An 18266-nucleotide genomic window follows, 5' to 3' on the forward strand; every position below is an offset into this window, starting at 1 on the left:
ATTCTAGGGACAATTAGGAGGCCTGCGTCTTGTGACCGTAGCGTACGTGTAGGTATGTACGGCAGGACCAAATCGGAAAGATAGGTAGGAGCAAGCCCATGTAATGCTTTGTAGGTTAGCAGTAAAACCTTGAAATCAGCCCTTGCCTTAACAGGAAGCCAGTGTAGGGAAGCTAGCACTGGAGTAATATGATCAAATTTTTTGGTTCTAGTCAGGATTCTAGCAGCCGTATTTAGCACTAACTGAAGTTTGTTTAGTGCTTTATCCGGGTAGCCGGAAAGTAGAGCATTGCAGTAGTCGAGCCTAGAAGTAACAAAAGCATGGATTAATTTTTCTGCGTCATTTTTGGACAGAAAGTTTCTGATTTTTGCAATGTTACGTAGATGGAAAAAAGCTGTCCTTGAAGCAGTCTTGATATGTTCTTCAAAAGAGAGATCAGGGTCCAGAGTAACGCCGAGGTCCTTCACAGTTTTATTTGAGACGACTGTACAACCATCCAGATTAATTGTCAGATTCAACAGAAGATCTCTTTGTTTCTTGGGACCTAGGACAAGCATCTCTGTTTTGTCCGAGTTTAAAAGTAGAAAATTTGCAGCCATCCACTTCCTTATGTCTGAAACACAGGCTTCTAGCGAGGGCAATTTTGGGGCTTCACCATGTTTCATTGAAATGTACAGCTGTGTGTCGTCCGCATAGCAGTGAAATTTAACATTATGTTTTCGAATGACATCCCCAAGAGGTAAAATATATAGTGAAAACAATAGTGGTCCTAGAACGGAACCTTGAGGAACACCGAAATTTACAATTGATTTGTCAGAGGACGAACCATTCACAGAGACAAACTGATATCTTTCCGACAGATAAGATCTAAACCAGGCCAGAACTTGTCCATGTAGACCAATTTGGGTTTCCAATCTCTCCAAAAGAATGTGGTGATCGATGGTATCAAAAGCGGCACTAAGATCTAGGAGCACGAGGACAGATGCAGAGCCTCGGTCTGACGTCATTAAAAGGTCATTTACCACCTTCACAAGTGCAGTCTCAGTGCTATGATGGGGTCTAAAACCAGACTGAAGCGTTTCGTATACATTGTTTGTCTTCAGGAAGGCAGTGAGTTGCTGCGCAACAACTTTTTCTAAAATTTTTGAGAGGAATGGAAGATTCGATATAGGCCGATAGTTTTTTATAATTTCTGGGTCAAGATTCGGCTTTTTCAAGAGAGGCTTTATTACTGCCATTTTTAGTGAGCTTGGTACACATCCGGTGGATAGAGAGCCGTTTATTATGTTCAACATAGGAGGGCCAAGCACAGGAAGCAGCTCTTTCAGTAGTTTAGTTGGAATAGGGTCCAGTATGCAGCTTGAGGGTTTGGAGGCCATGATTATTTTCATCATTGTGTCAAGAGATATAGTACTAAAACACTTTAGTATCTCCCTTGAGCCAGGGTCCTGGCAGAGTTGTGCAGACTCTGGACAATGAAGCCCTGGAGGAATACCCAGATTTAAAGATGAGTCCGTAATTTGCTTTCTAATGATCATGATCTTTTCCTCAAAAAAGTTCATAAATGTATTACTGCTGAAGTGAAAGCCATCCTCCATTTGCGAATGCTGCTTTTTAGTTCAGAGTTACATGCTGCCCTTACTAACAGATGAAGAAAGAAAGGTCAATGAATTATGTCTCAGTCTGTAAAAACTCTACTGGTCGTGGGCCAACTTATCTCCTCCCAATCAACTCAATACAGTCTCTGTCCAAGAAAGCAAGATTCAGAACCGCATTAACCACATGACATTAGGACGTCAAGCACTGAGCCGAGTACAAAAGGTCTGTTTGAGGTCAAGGAAAAAATGTCTTCTTCATTTTCTGCTGAAAACACCTCATTGAGGATTCCTCTCAGAGATGTACATACGAGTCCTTTTTGTCCTGTCCTCATGTTTGTTTTTGTACATGCAATTTGGTCTGAAATTAATTGGTCAACATAGCATCTTTTAGGTTGAAAAATTTGATTGGATGATGAGTATTTGAAGAAGTAGGCCAACGTAATCTGAGAGACATCTTTCAACATCAGAAACAAGGAAAAAGGAGTTGGTCGTATTTGATACAAGTTTTATTAAAACGTATGGATTTCAGCCACACAAAGAAAAGAGCGCCGTTACACAGGACAAACATATACGGTACATAGAAAGCATGTCGACTGATAGTGCCCTACATGTATGTATCTAGTGCGTCACTCTGATGGATGTCATAAAAACAACGCCATTGACATTACATTGTCAACGTTGGAGTTAAATTCCTAGCTATGATACTCCCTGATATCAAAGTCCTGTGTGCCGAAACATCAGGTCACTAGGTTCAGTAATTCAATAAATACCTGGGAGTGCTATTGAGTGTGTTACTTTCATTATTTTCTCAATGCTATCTCATCATAACCAGTCCAGCCACCTGTGCTCATACTGACTGTATCAATAAGGTAAGTGCTTCTTCTACATTGTTACATTTAGAGCTAGCAGGCACCACCACTATGCTATGGCGGCCTTACTGAACTCTGGTCAAAAGATTGAAGGGCAAAACTTATAGGACAATCAGCGAGAATGGTAACTCATACCAAGTACAAATTCATATACACTGTTCCTCTGAATACTAGACACTGTTCTGTTTGGGGGGAGATCTGTGGTGATGATGCTACTTTGTGACAACTGCATGGTTTCAAAGGATCTTTGGTTGATTGATGCTGTTTGTTCCATCTTTTTGAATGATATGTGTGGATTATGCATACAGTATGTCTGATGTCTGCATGGATACAGAAAGATTTTAGTTAGAAAAGTATTATAATGTGCCAGATTTACAATCATAAACTATATTTAGATACTTTTCTGGGGATAATTATTCAATTATGTAAATTTTTAACAAAACTTTTGAGCTATTGAGCACAATATCTCAAAAGTACTAGAATTTTATGGTTGTAATTATTATGTAGCATCCCAACTATTTCTGGTCCCGTGGTATTTGTGGTGTCTTGGTGGCTACACACACTAGGCTACTGTTCTCTCTCTCTCTCTCTCTCTCTCTCTGTGAATTTATACATTCCGCTTCCAGAATGAACAAAGCTGTCGTTGTGTTCATGAAAAGAGCAAATTTGGTTGGTAGGATAATTGCTAGTGGAATATTTGTAAGGGGTGTGTTGGTGCCTATTTCGCCTCTTTCTACCCACCGACAAGGGTGGTAGTTGCAAATTTGCCTCCGTTTATTACAGATGATCAAATCAGGAAAGAGCTGAGTCGTTAAGGTAGGTTTGCTAGCGGTTTCAGGCAGATGCCATTAAGCACGTTGACCTCAGATGACCTCAGGCCTTGGATATACCAGGATGAGATAGTGAAGGCTTTGTCCATTGTTGTTGGTTGTGTGGTTTGACCTCAGGCCAGTAAGTGTGAGCAGAGCCTGCTGAGCATCTGGTACACCATTGGCTTGGACTAGTGTAAGAGTGGGGGTTGGGCCTGTTTGCCTTCTCACAGTCTGGGCGTATGTGTGACTTCCATGTTGAGGCCCTCTTTGCAGGGGTGGGGTGAATGAGGTGGGCAGGAGGGGCATATGTCTGATCTGAGGTGGCTTAAATGGGGTGTGGGCATGGTTGACTTGGGGGGGGGGTCTAGATGTAGGTCCTCTCGGCGTGGGTCCTCTATGTGTAGGTCCCGGAGGGGGGGGGGGAGGGTCCCACAGGTCTGGGAGAGTGTCTCGGGGGGGGGGTCCCACAGGTCTGGGAGAGTGTCTCGCTGGTCTGAGAGGGGTGTCTATTGATCTGTTGCTCCTGTGTGAAGTGTTGGGGCTGAGTTTGAGAGAAATGTCCTTTAGGTGAAGGTGGGCACTGCTGCCTTGTAGAGGTGGACCTGGTCATAGAGGTTGTTCAAGACCAGGATGGAGTGGTCGGCCAGGAAAACATTTGGTTTTGAGGCACGGTCACGGGAAATACTTACCGCTGTATGGTAGCAGGGTGCAAGTCTTTTCGTGGTAGCAGGGTGGATGTAACCACTTCTGCATTGGGGAAAGTAGAAGAATCTTTTCAATCATTCCCTTGAGTGGTTTGGCCACCCTTTCCTGCTGGGCTCTCAGGTTGTTTGTGCCTGAGTGTATTATTATGTGGCTAGGTGAACCTAGCTGGTCCTCAGACAGCAGGTCTAGGGCGTGCTGGGAAAAGTTTATTTTTCTTGAATATACAGTTGAAATCAGAAGTTTACATACACTTAGGTTAGAGTCATTAAAACTCATTTTTCAACCACTCCACAAATGTCTTGTTAACAAACTATAGTTTTGGCAAATCGGTTAGGACATCTAGTTTGTGCATGACACAAGTAATTTTTCCAACAATTGTTTACTGACAGATTATTTCCCTTATAATTCACTGTGTCACAATTCCAGTGGGTCAGAAGTTTACATACACAAAGTTGACTTTGCCTTTAAACAGCTTGTAAAATTCCAGAAAATTATGTCATGGCTTTAGAAGCTTCTGATAGGCTAAATGACATAATTTGAGTCAATTGGAGGTGTACATGTGGATGTATTTCAAGGCCTACCTTCAAACTCAGTGCCCCTTTGCTTGGCATCATGGGAAAATCAAAAGAAATAAAAAAAAAGGCTGGTTCATCCTTGGGAGCAATTTCCAAACACCTGAAGGTACCATGTTCATCTGTACAAACAATAGTACGCAAGCCATAAACACCACAGGACCACGCAGCCGTCATACCGCTAAGGAAGGACACGCGTTCTGTCTCCTAGAGTTGAACGTACTTTGGTGCGAAAAGTGCAAATCAATCCCAGAACAACAGCAAAGGAACTTGTGAAGATGCTGGAGGAAACAGGTACAACAGTATCTATATCCACAGTAAAACGAGTCCTATATTGACATAACCTGAAAGGCCGCTCAGCAAGGAAGAAGCCATTGCTCCAAAACCGCCATAAAAAAGCATGTGGATATATTGTGGATATATTGAAACAACATCTCAAGACATCAGTCAGAAAGTTAAAGCTTGGTTGTAAATGCCTCTTCCAAATAGACAATGACCCCAAGCATACTTCCAAAGTTGTGGCAAAGCGACTTAATGACAACAAAGTCAATGTATTGGAGTGGCCATCACAAAGCCCTGACCTCAATCCCATAGAAAGTTTGTGGGCTGAACTGAAAAGCGTGTGCGAGCAAGGAGGCCTACAAACCTGATTCAGTTACACCAGCTCTGTCAGGAGGAATGGGCCAAAATTCGCCCAACTTATTGTGGGAAGCTTGTGGAAGGCTACCTGAAACATTTGACCCAAGTTAAACAATTTAAAAGGCAATGCTACCAAATACTAATTGAGTGTATGTAAACTTCTGACCCACTGGGAATGTGATGAAAGAAATAAAAGCTGAAATAAATCATTCTCTCTGCTATTATTCTGACATTTCACATTCTCAAAATAAAAGTGGTGATCCTAACTGGCCTAAAACAGGGCATTTTTACTAGGATGAAATGTCAGGAATTGTGAAAAACTGAGTTTAAATGTAGTTGGCTAAGGTATATGTAAACTTCTGACTTCAATTGTATTTCCCGTTTGAGTCCATAAGGAGTACAATTTGTGTCTTGTGTATGTCCTCAGTGGGTGTGGAGGGGTTGTCAGGGGGGCTATCAGGGTGGCTGACGGGGGGTGCTCAGAGGGGGTGAGATCCCCTGGGCTTGGGGTTCTTCATTTGTCTGTCCCGCTTTGATGTCAACGCTATGGTCAGGGTCTGGGGTGGACTGTTCTACTGTGGTGTCGAGACTTTTGTCGGGAGCTGAGGTGGGCTGTTCTGCTGGCTTCTCTGCGGAGGTGGCCACCTCTCTAGTGGGTTGTTCTCTGTCATGCCATTCCCCTCACCCTCTCCTCCAGCAGTCTGATCCTCTCCTCCATCCCCCTCACCCTCACCCTCTCCATCCCCCTCACCCTCTCCTCCAGCAGTCTGATCCTCTCCTCTAGTGCTCTGTTCTTCTCCTGCTCATGCTTTTTATCATGTTGAAGTTGTCTCACCACAGTCCAGAGTGCAGATATGTCTCTCTCCACCTCCAGCACTCCGGGTCTGGTTAAGGGGGTGTTGTTGTGCTGGACTGTTGTCTGGGTCTGGTTAAGGGGGTGTTGTTGTGCTGGACTGTTGTCTGGGTCTGGGTCTGGTTAATGGGGTGTTGTTGTGCTGGACTGTTGTCTGGGTCTGGTTAAGGGGTGTTGTTGTGCTGGACTGTTGTCTGGGTCTGGTTAATGGGGTGTTGTTGTGCTGGACTGTTGTCTGGGTCTGGTTAATGGGGTGTTGTTGTGCTGGACTGTTGTCTGGATCTGGTTAAGAGGGTGTTGTTGTGCTGGACTGTTGTCTGGGTCTGTGCTGACTGGAGTGTAATCACCTGCTGTTCCAGCTCCACCTGCCTTACCTCCAGCTGGGTAAATGTATCCTTCATTTCAATGAGGGAGTAGTACTCTGTGCTGGGAGGTTGACTTTCCGCTGGGGGTTGCTCGTCTGTGGGGTTATATAATGAAGAGGTCTGGTCTGACCTGCTCGAGGTGGGGGTATCTTCTCAAGGGAGAGCTTCTCCTGCTGAGCTAATTCTTTGATTCGGTGAAAGTCCAGCTGAAATTGTTTGGGGTTGCCCTGTACCAATACTGTTCCAGACTTATAGAGATTTATGTCAGCTGACTCAGAGTCCTCGTTGTATAGTATCCTGAGTTCCCCCCCCCCCCCCCCCCCCCACCCCTTAACTGTACCATGCCAGGGGATGGTCTGTGTGGAAGTTGAGGTTGCTGTACTAGTCAGCAAGAAGTCTCTCTTGATTTTCCATAAGGAGCTTCATTTTGTACTCTTTTCTTGTCTTATTATTCCTTATATACAAAGGGTACTGTATTTTAATTACCTCTGAACAGCGGCAGGCAGCTTCTAAGGCCTCTCCATTTGGTTGGGTTAGACGGTGCGACACTACTCCTGCCATTGTTGGGCTAAAGGGCTTTTTTTTTTTTTTTTTTTTTTTCACCTTTATTTAACCAGGTAAGCAAGTTGAGAACAAGTTCTCATTTACAATTGCGACCTGGCCAAGATAAAGCAAAGCAGTTCGACAACATACAAAAACACAGAGTTACACATGGAGTAAAACAACATACAATCAATGATGCAGTAGAAAAAAATAAGACTATATACAATGTGAGCAAATGATGTGAGATAATGGAGGTAAAGGCAAAAAAATGCCATGGTGGCAAAGTAAATAAAGTATGGCAAGAAAAAACACTGGAATGGTAGATTTTTTGAAGAAAGTTAAAAGTTAAAATATAAATAATATGGTGCAAAGGAGCAAAATAAATAAAATAAATAAATACAGTAGGGGAAAAGGTAGTAGTTTGGGCTCAATTAAAGATGGGCTATGTACAGGTGCAGAGATCTGTGAGCTGCTCTGATAGCTGGTGCTTAAAGCTAGTGAGGGAGATAAGTGTTTCCAGTTTTAGAGATTTTTGTAGTTCGTTCCAATCATTGGCAGCTGAGAACTGGAAGGAGAGACGACCAAAGGAGGAGTTGGCTTTAGGGGTGACCAGAGAGATATACCTGCTGGAGCGCGTGCTACAGGTGGGTGCTGCTATGGTGACCAGTGAGCGGAGATAAGGGGGGACTTTACCTAGCAGGGTCTTGTAGATGACCTGGAGCCAATGTGTTTGGCGACGATGATGAAGTGAAGGCCAGCCAACGAGAGCATACAGGTCGCAGTGGTGGGTTGTATATGGGGCTTTGGTGACAAAACGGATGGCACTGTGATAGACTGCATCCAGCTTGTTGAGTAGGGTATTGGAGGCTATTTTGTAAATGACATCGCCGAAGTCGAGGATTGGTAGGATGGTCAGTTTTACGAGGGTATGTTTGGCAGCATGAGTGAAGGATGCTTTGTTGCGAAATAGGAAGCCAATTCTAGATTTCACTTTGGATTGGAGATGATTGATGTGAGTCTGGAAGGAGAGTTTACAGTCTAACCAGACACCTAGGTATTTGTAGTTGTCCACAAATTCTAAGTTAGAACCGTCCAGAGAAGTTATGCTGGATGGGCGGGCAGGTGCAGGCAGCGATCGGTTGAAGAGCATGCATTTAGTTTTACTTGTGTTTAGGAGCAGTTGGAGACCACGGAAGGAGAGTTGAATGGCATTGACCCCTCTCACTTTACACGTCAGTGCTAATTGAAGTTGTATCAAGCTTGGCAGCCTTAATTTAGCATTCAGTCCTTATAAAGTAATGTCATGTATTTTTCTTCTTGGCTTTTGGAAATAAAATATAGCTTCAGACTAAACATTACTCACTCAGTTCCAGGTTGGATGGTGTTTTCAGGTTTCTGTTGTTTCCAGAGAGTTTGCTGTATAGCTTTGGAATAATAATCCTTGGTAGTTGTAGGCCTTCCAGCTGATTCCGTAATTCCGTCCAAAATCAGGTTGTACGTTTTGAGTTTTGATTTGGAGTGAAGTTTATGTTGTAGATTGTAGCATCCTGTATATGTCCCTGACAAAATATCCAAGTTTATCTAACTCTATCTGAAAAATGCAGGCGCTCATCTGCTCATGACCTCTCTATTTGTCTGTCTCTGTGTTCTCTGTGTCTCTCACTCTCTCTGTCTCTCTCTGTCTCTCTCTCTGTGTCTCTCTCTCTCTCTGTCTCTCTCCGTGTGTGTCTCTCTCCGTGTGTGTCTCTCTCCGTGTGTGTCTCTCTCTGTGTGTGTCTCTCTCAATGTGTCTCTCTCTGTGTCTCTTCTCTCCTTCTCTCTCTGTGTCTCTTCTCTACTTCTCTTTCTGTGTTTCTCTCCCTCTGTTTCTCCAACCTCCGTCTGTGTCTCTCTCTCCTTCTCTCTCTGTCTCTCTCTCTCCCCTCTCTCTCTCTGTGTGTCTCTCTCTCCTTCTCTCTGTCTATCTCTCCCCCCTCTCTCTGGGTCTCCCCCTCTCTCTCTCTCGCTCTCTCTCCCTCTCTGTGTGTGTGTGTCTCTCTCTCTCTGTGTGTCTCTCCCTCTCTCTCTGTGTGTGTCTCTCCCTCTCTCTCTCTGTGTCTCTCTCTCTCTGGGTGTGTGTCTCTCTCTCTCCCTCTCTCTGTGTGTCTCTCCCTCTCTCTCTGTTTTTCCCTCTCTCCCTCTCTCGCCCCCTCTCCCCCTCTCTCCCTGTGTGTGTGTGTGTGTCTCCCTCTGTGTGTCTCACTCTCTCTCTCTCTCTCTCTGTCTCTCTTTCTTCCTCTTTCTCTGTGTCTCTCCCTCTCTCTCTGTGTTTGTCTCTCTCTCTCTCTCGCTGTGTCCCTCTGTGTTTGTCTCGCTCTCTGTGTGTGTGTGTGTGTGTCTCTCTCTCTCTCTGTGTGTCCCTCTGTGTGTCTCTCTCCCTCTCTGTGTGTCCCTCTGTGTGTGTGTCTCTCTCCCTCTGTCTGTCCCTCTGTGTGTGTCTCTCTCTCTCTCTCTGTCTGTCCCTCTGTCTGTGTGCCCATCTCTCTCAAAAAAAAAATCTAATTCATGCTGCTTTATTGGCATGAAAAACATTGAGTCAATATTGCCAAAGCAACAATGCATACAATATACATTGTAATACAATTTTAAACAATAACAAATAATAATAATAAAAATGGTAGTAAATAATACAAAATGAAATACAAAAATAACAACAATATAGTAGAAATGTAATAAATATAAAAAGCCCAACTTGGAAAATGAAACTATAACGAACTTATAACTAAATACTTGTCATCTTCACCATTACATCAGTACTACAACTACCATCATCATTACTACTACCACCACCACAACCATCACTAAACTACTATCACTTCCATCACCCCTACTATTTGGAATGATAATCACAACAACAATAATAATAGTAATAACAACAGTAATAACAATAATACTAATAATAAGTAAGTTACTGTTTACTATACAGATGTTATTATTCAGTGTCTCTCAGGCTATGGCAGGCAAATACATATTTGGCTGCAAGAGGAACCATTTCTACTTCACCCATGAGTATTTTTTGTTTTTCCTCTGGGTTTAATAAGTTAACATTTTGAATAAATGTAGTCATTTCTGTGAATAATGAACCTCTTGGTGAGGAATATTTATCACAGTAAAGGAGAAAGTGTATCTCTGTTTCTACCCTGTCGTGCAGTGGCCACAGACACGCTCCTCTTTGGGTAGCCATGTCTTTTTATGTCTGCCGGTTTCTATTGCCAATCGGTGGTCACTCAGCCTGTACTTGGTGAGGATCGGTCTCTGCTTCGGATCTCTGACAGAGTAGAGATAATCAGCCATTTCATATTCTCTGTTTAGGGTAGATAGCAATTTAAAATCGGCTTTGGGATTTTGTTTCGTTTTTCCAATGTTGTTAATACAGTGGGGGGGAAAAGTATTTGATCCCCTGCTGATTTTGTACGTTTGCCCACTGACAAAGAAATTATCAGTCTATCATTTTAATGGTAGGTTTATTTGAACAGTGAGAGACAGAATAACAACCAAAAAATCCAGAAAAACGCATGTCAAAAATGTTTTAAATTATTTGTATTTTAATGAGGGAAATAAGTATTTGACCCCTCTGCAAAACATGACTTAGTACTTGGTGGCAAAACCCTTGTTGGCAATCACAGAGGTCAGACATTTATTGTAGTTGGCCACCAGGTTTGCACACATCTCAGGAGGGATTTTGTCCCACTCCTCTTTGCAGATCTTCTCCAAGTCATTAAGGTTTCGAGGCTGACGTTTGGCAACTCGAACCTTCAGCTCCCTCCACAGATTTTCTATGGGATTAAGGTCTGGAGACTGGCTAGGCCACTCCAGGACCTTAATGTGCTTCTTCTTGAGCCACTCCTTTGTTGCCTTGGCCGTGTGTTTTGGGTCATTGTCATGCTGGAATACCCATCCACAAACCATTTTCAATGCCCTGGCTGAGGGAAGGATGTTCTCACCCAAGATTTGACGGTACATGGCCCTGTCCGTCGTCCCTTTGATGCAGTGAAGTTGTCCTGTCCCCTTAGCAGAAAAACACCCCCAAAGCATAATGTTTCCACCTCAATGCTTGACGGTGGAGATGGTGTTCTTGGGGTCATAGGCAGCATTCCTCCTCCTCCTCCTCCTCCAAACACGGCGAGTTGAGTTGATGCCAAAGAGCTCCATTTTGGTCTCATCTGACCACAACACTTTCACCAGTTGTCCTCTGAATCATTCAGATGTTCATTGGCAAACTTCAAACGGGCATGTATATGTATTCTTGAGCAGGGGGACCTTACGGGCGCTGCAGGATTTCAGTCCTTCACGGCGTAGTGTGTTACCAATTGTTTTCTTGGTGACTATGGTCCCAGCTGCCTTGAGATCATTGACAAGATCCTCCCGTGTAGTTCTGGGCTGATTCCTTACCGTTCTCATGATGATTGCAACCCCACAAGGTGAGATCTTGCATGGAGCCCCAGGCCGAGGGATATTGACAGTTATTTTGTGTTTCTTCCATTTGCGAATAATCGCACCAAATGTTGTCACCTTCTCACCAAGCTGCTTGGCGATGGTCTTGTAGCCCATTCCAGCCTTGTGTAGGTCTACAATCTTGTCCCTGACATCCTTGGAGAGCTCTTTGGTCTTGGCCATGGTAGAAAGTTTGGAATCTGATTGATTGATTGCTTCTGTGGACAGGTGTCTTTTTTACAGGTAACAAGCTGCGGTTAGGAGCACTCCCTTTAAGAGTGTGCTTCTAATCTCAGCTCGATACCTGTATAAAAGACACCTGGGAGCCAGAAATCTTTCTGATTGAGAGGGGGTCAAATACTTATGTCCCTCATTAAAATGCAAATACATTTATAACATTTTTGACATGCGTTTTTCTGGATATTTTTGTTGTTATTCTGTCTCTCACTGTTCAAATAAACCTACCATTAAAATTATAGAGTGATCCTTTCTTTATCACTGGGCAAACGTACAAAATCAGCAGGGGATCAAATACTTTTTTCCCCCACTGTATGAGTCCATTGATTGGTTCATGATTTTGTTTATTTGAATTTTTTCTTTTGAAGCAGTGCTGGTGTCAGCTTGGTTGGTTAGGTCCAACACCAGCTGACTGAGAGGGCTTGTTTCTGGGCTCAGCTCTTGGGTTTGAAGTGCTTTAAATTGCAGACTTGAATATAGATGTACCCAAACTTTTAATGATCTTTTCAGTATTTTCAATACCACTGCAAAGCAGCCCGATTCTGCCCTACATGCATTAGTTGGTGTATTTCTCTGGACTTGTAGAATTTTCCAACATAATTCTGCATGTGGGGCTTCAATTGGATGTTTGTCCCACATATTAAAGTCCAGTTTATTTAGTGGCCCCCAAACTTCACTTCCGTAAACAGCTATTGGTAAGATTACACTGTCAAATATTTTGGTCCAAATTCCAATTGGGATGTTGATATTTAATAACTTAATATTTATTGCATACAATGCTCTGCAGGCTTTTTCTTTGAGTGCATTCACTGCCGTATTAAAGTTTCCCGATGCAGATATGGTCAGACCAAGGTATGAGTCATTTTTTGTGTGTTTAATTATGGTGTTGTTCAGGGAGAATTTATATTTGTGTTTCTGACATCTGTTTTTTGTGTGGAAAATCAAGATTAGCTTTTTTTTTTACTCCCAGGGCCCAATTATGGCAATATTGCTCTAGAATGTTAAGGTTCTTTTGAAGACCTTCTTTGGTTGGTGATAGAAGTAACAAATCATCAGCATATAGCAGGTATTTTACCTCTGTGTCAAATAGTGTGAGTACTGGGGCTGGAGAATGGTCCAACATGTCTGCTAAATCATTGATATAAATGTTGAAAAGATTTGGACTCAAACTGCAGCCTTGTCTCACACCTCGACGTTGTGAAATGAATTCTGTTCTTTGGTTTTTGATTTTTATTGCACACTTGTTTTCTGTGTACATACATTTTATTAATTAAGTCATACACCTTACCACCAAGCCCACTTTGCTGAATGTTATAGAATAGCCCTTCATGCCAAATAGAATCAAAGCATTTTTTTACCCCTTTTTCCTCCCCAATTTCGTAGTATCCATTTGGTAGTAGTTACTGTCTTGTCTCATTGCTGCAACTCCCATACGGACTCGGGAGAGGTGAAGGTTGAGAGTCATGCGTCATCCGAAACATAACCCAACCAAGCCGCACTGCTTCTTGACACAACGCACATCCAACCCGGAAGCCAGCCGCACCAATGTGTCAAAGGAAACACCATACACCTGGGGACCTGGTCAGCGTGCACTGCGCCCACAGGAGTCACTAGTGCGCGATGAGACAAGGATATCCCTGCCGGCCAAACCCTCCCTAACCTGGACGACGCTGGGCCAATTATGCGTTGCCCCATTGAGCCTCCCGGTCACAGCCGGCTGCGGCAGAGCCTATGCTCAAACCCAGAATCTCTCGTCGCACAGCTAGCACTGTGATGCAGTGCCTTAGACTACTGCGCCACCCAGGAAGCTCAAATGCTTTTTAAAAGTCAATAAAGCAAGCAAAGATTTTGCCCTCTTTTTTTGGTGGACGTGTTTATTAATTAGTGTGTATGAGGTGTACAGTTGAAGTCGGAAGTTAACATACACTTAGGTTGGAGTCATTAAAAAACTTGTTTTTCAACCACTCCACAAATATCTTGTTAACAAACTATAGTTTTGGCAAGTTGGTGAGGACATCCACTTTGGGAATGACACAGGTAATTTTTCCAACAATTGTTTACAGACAGATTATTTCACTTAATCACAATTCCAGTGGGTCAGAAGTTCAAATACACCAAGTTGACTGTGCCTTTAAACAGCTTGGAAAAATCCAGAAAATTATGTCATGGCTTTAGAAGCTTCTGATTGACTCAAATGATGTAAATTAGCCTACTGGAGGTGTACCTGTGGATGTATTTCAAGGCCTACCATCAAACACAGTGCCTCTTTGCTTGACATCATGGGAAAATCAAAAGAAATCAGCCAAGACCTCAGAAAAAAATTGTAGACCTCCACAAGCCTGAAGGTACCACGTTCATCTGTACAAACAATAGTACGCAAGTATAAACACCATGGAACCATGCAGCCACCATACCACTCAGGAAGGAGACGTGTTCTGTTGCCTACAGATGAACGTACGTTGGTGCGAAAAGTGCAAATCAATCTCAGAACAACAAAAACAGAACTGTTTGGCCATAATGACCATCGTTATGTTTGGAGGAAAAAGGGGGAGGCTTGCAAGCCGAAGAACACCATCTCAACCGTGAAGCACAGGGGTGGCAGCATCATGTTGCGGGGGTGCTTTGCTGCAGGAGGGACTGGTGCACTTCACAAAATAGATGGCATCAAGAGGAAGGAAAATTATGTGGATATATTGACACAACATCTCAAGACATCAGTCAGCAAGTTAAAGCTTGGTCGCAAATGGGTCTTCCAAATGGACAATGACACCAAGCATACTTCCAAAGTTGTGTCAAAATGGCTTAAGGACAACAAAGTCAAGGTATTGGAGTGGCCATCACAAAGCCTTGACCTCAAGCCTATGGAACATTTGTGGGCAGAACTGAAAAAGCATGTGCGAGCAAGGAGGCCTACAAACCTGACTCAGTTACACTGACCTAAGACAGGGAATATGCATTAGGATTAAATGTCAGGAATTGTGGAAAAACTGAGTTTAAATTTAGTTGGCTAAGTTGTATGTAAACTTCCGACTTCAACTGTATATATGGTCAGTAGTGCATTTTTTTCTTGAAGGTTTGCATTCTTGAATTCACAATGCTACAGAAATCTCTCTCTCTCTCAGAACAATATTAAGAATTAGAAAAGGATATAAGGACACGTGACAGTATACAGCCATCATGGTCCAGCAACATTGAGAGAGGTAGAGGTGTTGGTGGGCATAGAGGGAACCGCATGGGGGGCTGGGCATTGGAGTGTACAGACACAACCCATCACTAAGTGGGAGGACACACGTACACATCACACCAGGGTAGGATTACCGAATGGGCACGCAGGGCACGTGCCCCGGGGCCCCAACCTCATGTGGCCCCCAACCAAAATTATCAGCATATGATAGCAAATGTGTAGAATTGCAGACATTTTCCAGATTGACTGACATTCATGTCTTAAAGTAATGATGTTCTGTCATTTCTCTTTGCTTATTTGCGCTGTTCTTGCCATAATATGGACTTGGTCTTTTACCAAATAGGGTTATCCTCTGTATACCACCCCTACCTTGTCACAACACAACTGATTGGCTCAAACACATTAAGAAGGAACGAAATTCCACAAATGAACTTTTAACATGGCACACCTGTTCATTGAAATGCAATCCAGGTGACTACCTCATTAAGCTGGTTGAGAGAATGCCAAGACTGTGAAAAATTGTCATCGAGGCAAAGGGTGGCTACTTTGAAGAATCTAAAATATAACAGATTTGAGATTTTTTCTTTTTTTTAATTGGTTACTACATCATTCCATTTGTGTAATTTCATAGTTTTGATGTCTTCACTATTATTCTACAATGTAGAAAATAGTAAAAATAAAGACAAACCCTTGAATGAGTAGTTGTGTCCAAACTTTTGACTTATATAAGACATAGATGGACATTGAATACTGACCTGTACTGTACCACGGGTGACCTGGCTGGGTATGAGAGACCTTCAATTGAACGCCAAAATGACCAGCTGAGTATTTATTAAGGCTTGAAGGTGAGTTGCCAAGAAGTGTTCCTTCAGTCTGTAAGGGTCAGACTGAAAGCATCACATACCAATCAACAAAATCAGAGAGCTATTTCAGTAAATCACTGTCACACCCTGACCTTAGAGAGACGTTTTATTTCCTCTAGTTTGGTTAGATCAGGGTGTGATGGGCAATCTACATTTACATTTTAGTCATTTAGCAGATGCCCTTATCCAGAGTGACTTACAGTAGTGAATGCATACATTTCAATTCATTTCATACATTAATTTTCTGTGCTGGCCCCCCGTGGGAATCGAACCCACAACCCTGGTGTTGCAAACACCATGCTCTACCAACTGAGCTACAATCTAGTTTTTGTATTTCTTTGTATTTGGCTGAGTATGGTTCCTAATCAGAGGCAGCTGTCTATCGTTGTCTCTGATTGGGAATCATACTTAGGCAGCCCTTTTTCCCCTCCTTCAGTTGTGGGATCTTGTTTTTGTACAGCTCAGTAAAGCCTGCAGAACGTGACGTTCATTTTCCTTTGTTTGTTGTTTTGATTTAGTGTTCTGAGTTATAATAAATATTAATCATGAGCACTTACCACACTGCACCTTGGTCTCCTCCTTTCAACGATCGTCACAATCACATGCTTTCAATCATGTCCGATTACCATTTAATAGTGATTTTTTTTTGTCATTGATCTACACAAAATACTCTATAATGTCAAAGTGCTAAGAAAATTCTACACATTTTTATTAAATAGCTAAAATATAGTTGATGCATACAGGGCCGGCTCCATAGCATTAGCAACATAAGCGACCGCTTAGGGCCCCCGGAACTTTTTTTTTTAGGAAGTCAGTCAGGGACTCAACTTACTGTTGAGGGTTACAGTAGTACACTGAACAAAAACACAACATGCAACAATTTCAAAGATTTTACTTAGTTAATGAAATCAGTCAATTGAAATCAATTCATTAGACCCCAATCTATGGATTTCACATGACTGGGAACAAAGATATTCATCTGTTCACCTTTAAAAAAAGAAAACCGGTCAGTATCTGGTGTGACCCCTATTTGCCTGATGCAGCATTACACATCTCCTTCACATAGAGTTGATCCGTTTGTTGATTGTGGCCTGTGGAATATTGTTTCACTCCTCTTTAAATGGCGATGCAAAGTTTCTGGATATTGGCAGCAACTGGAACACGCTGTCGTATGCGGCGATCCAGAGCATCCCAAACAGGCTCAATGAGTATGCAGGCCATGGAAGAACTGGATATTTCAGCTTCCTGGCATTGTGTATCGATCCTTCGGACATGGGGCCTTGCATTATAATGCTGAAACATGAGGTGATCTTCAACACTGGGGCCACACATGGGTGCGTGCTCAGCCCTCTTCTGCACTCCCTGTTCACTTATGACTGCGTGGCCATGCACACCTCCAACTCAATCATTAAGTTTGCAGACGACACAACAGTAGTAGGCTTGATAACCAACAACAACGAGATAGCCTATAGGGAGGAGGTGAAGGCCCTCAGAGTGTGGTGTCAGGAAAACAACCTCTCACGCAATGTCAACAAAACAAAGGAGATGATCATGGACTTCAGGAAACAGCAGAGGGAGCACCCCCTATCCACATCGACGGGACTGCAGTGGAGAAGGTGGAAAGTTGTAAGTTCCTCGGCGTACACATCACGGACAAACTGAAATGGTCCACCCACACAGATAGTGGGTGGACCTCTTCAACCTCAGGAGGCTGAAGAAAATTGGAATGTCACCTAAAACCCTCAAACTTTTACAGATGCACAATTGAGAGCATCCTGTCGGGCTGTATCACCGCCTGGTACGGCAACTGCACCGCCCGCAACCGCAAGGCTCTCCAGAGGGTGGTGCGGAATGCACAATGCATCACCGGGGGTAAACTACCTGCCCTCCAGGACACCTACAGCACCCGATGTCACAGGAAGGCCAAAAGATCATCAAGGACAACAACCACCTGAGCCACTGCCTGTTCACACCACTACCATCCAGAAGGCAAGGTCAGTACAGGTGCATCAAAGCTGGGACCGAGAGACTGAAAAACAGCTTCTATCTCAAGGCCATCAGACAGTTAATTAGCCATTACTAGCACAGAGAGGCTGCTGCCTACATACAGACTTGAAATCATTGGCCACTTTAATAAATGGATCACTAGTCACTTTAATAATGTTTACATATCTTGCATTACTCATCTCATATGTATAAACTCTACCTACATGTACATACTACCTCAACTAACCGGTGCCCCAGCACATTGACTCTGTATCGGTACCCCCCTGTATATAGTCTCGTTATTTTACTGCTGCTCTTTAATTATTTGTTACTTTTATCTCTTATTCTTATCTGTATTTTTTAACTGCATTGTTGGTTAGGGGCTCTTAAGTAAGCATTTTACTGTAAGGTCTACACCTGATGTAGTCGGCGCATGTGACTAATCAAATTTGATTCGATTTTTATTTTATAACATCTTGCCTATGCCGCTCGGTCATCGCACATCCATATATTTATATGTATATATTCTTATTCCATCTCTTCACTTACATTTGTGTGCAGTTGGTA

Source organism: Salmo trutta, chromosome 1, assembly GCF_901001165.1.
Source record: "Salmo trutta chromosome 1, fSalTru1.1, whole genome shotgun sequence".
Taxonomy (NCBI): domain Eukaryota; kingdom Metazoa; phylum Chordata; class Actinopteri; order Salmoniformes; family Salmonidae; genus Salmo; species Salmo trutta.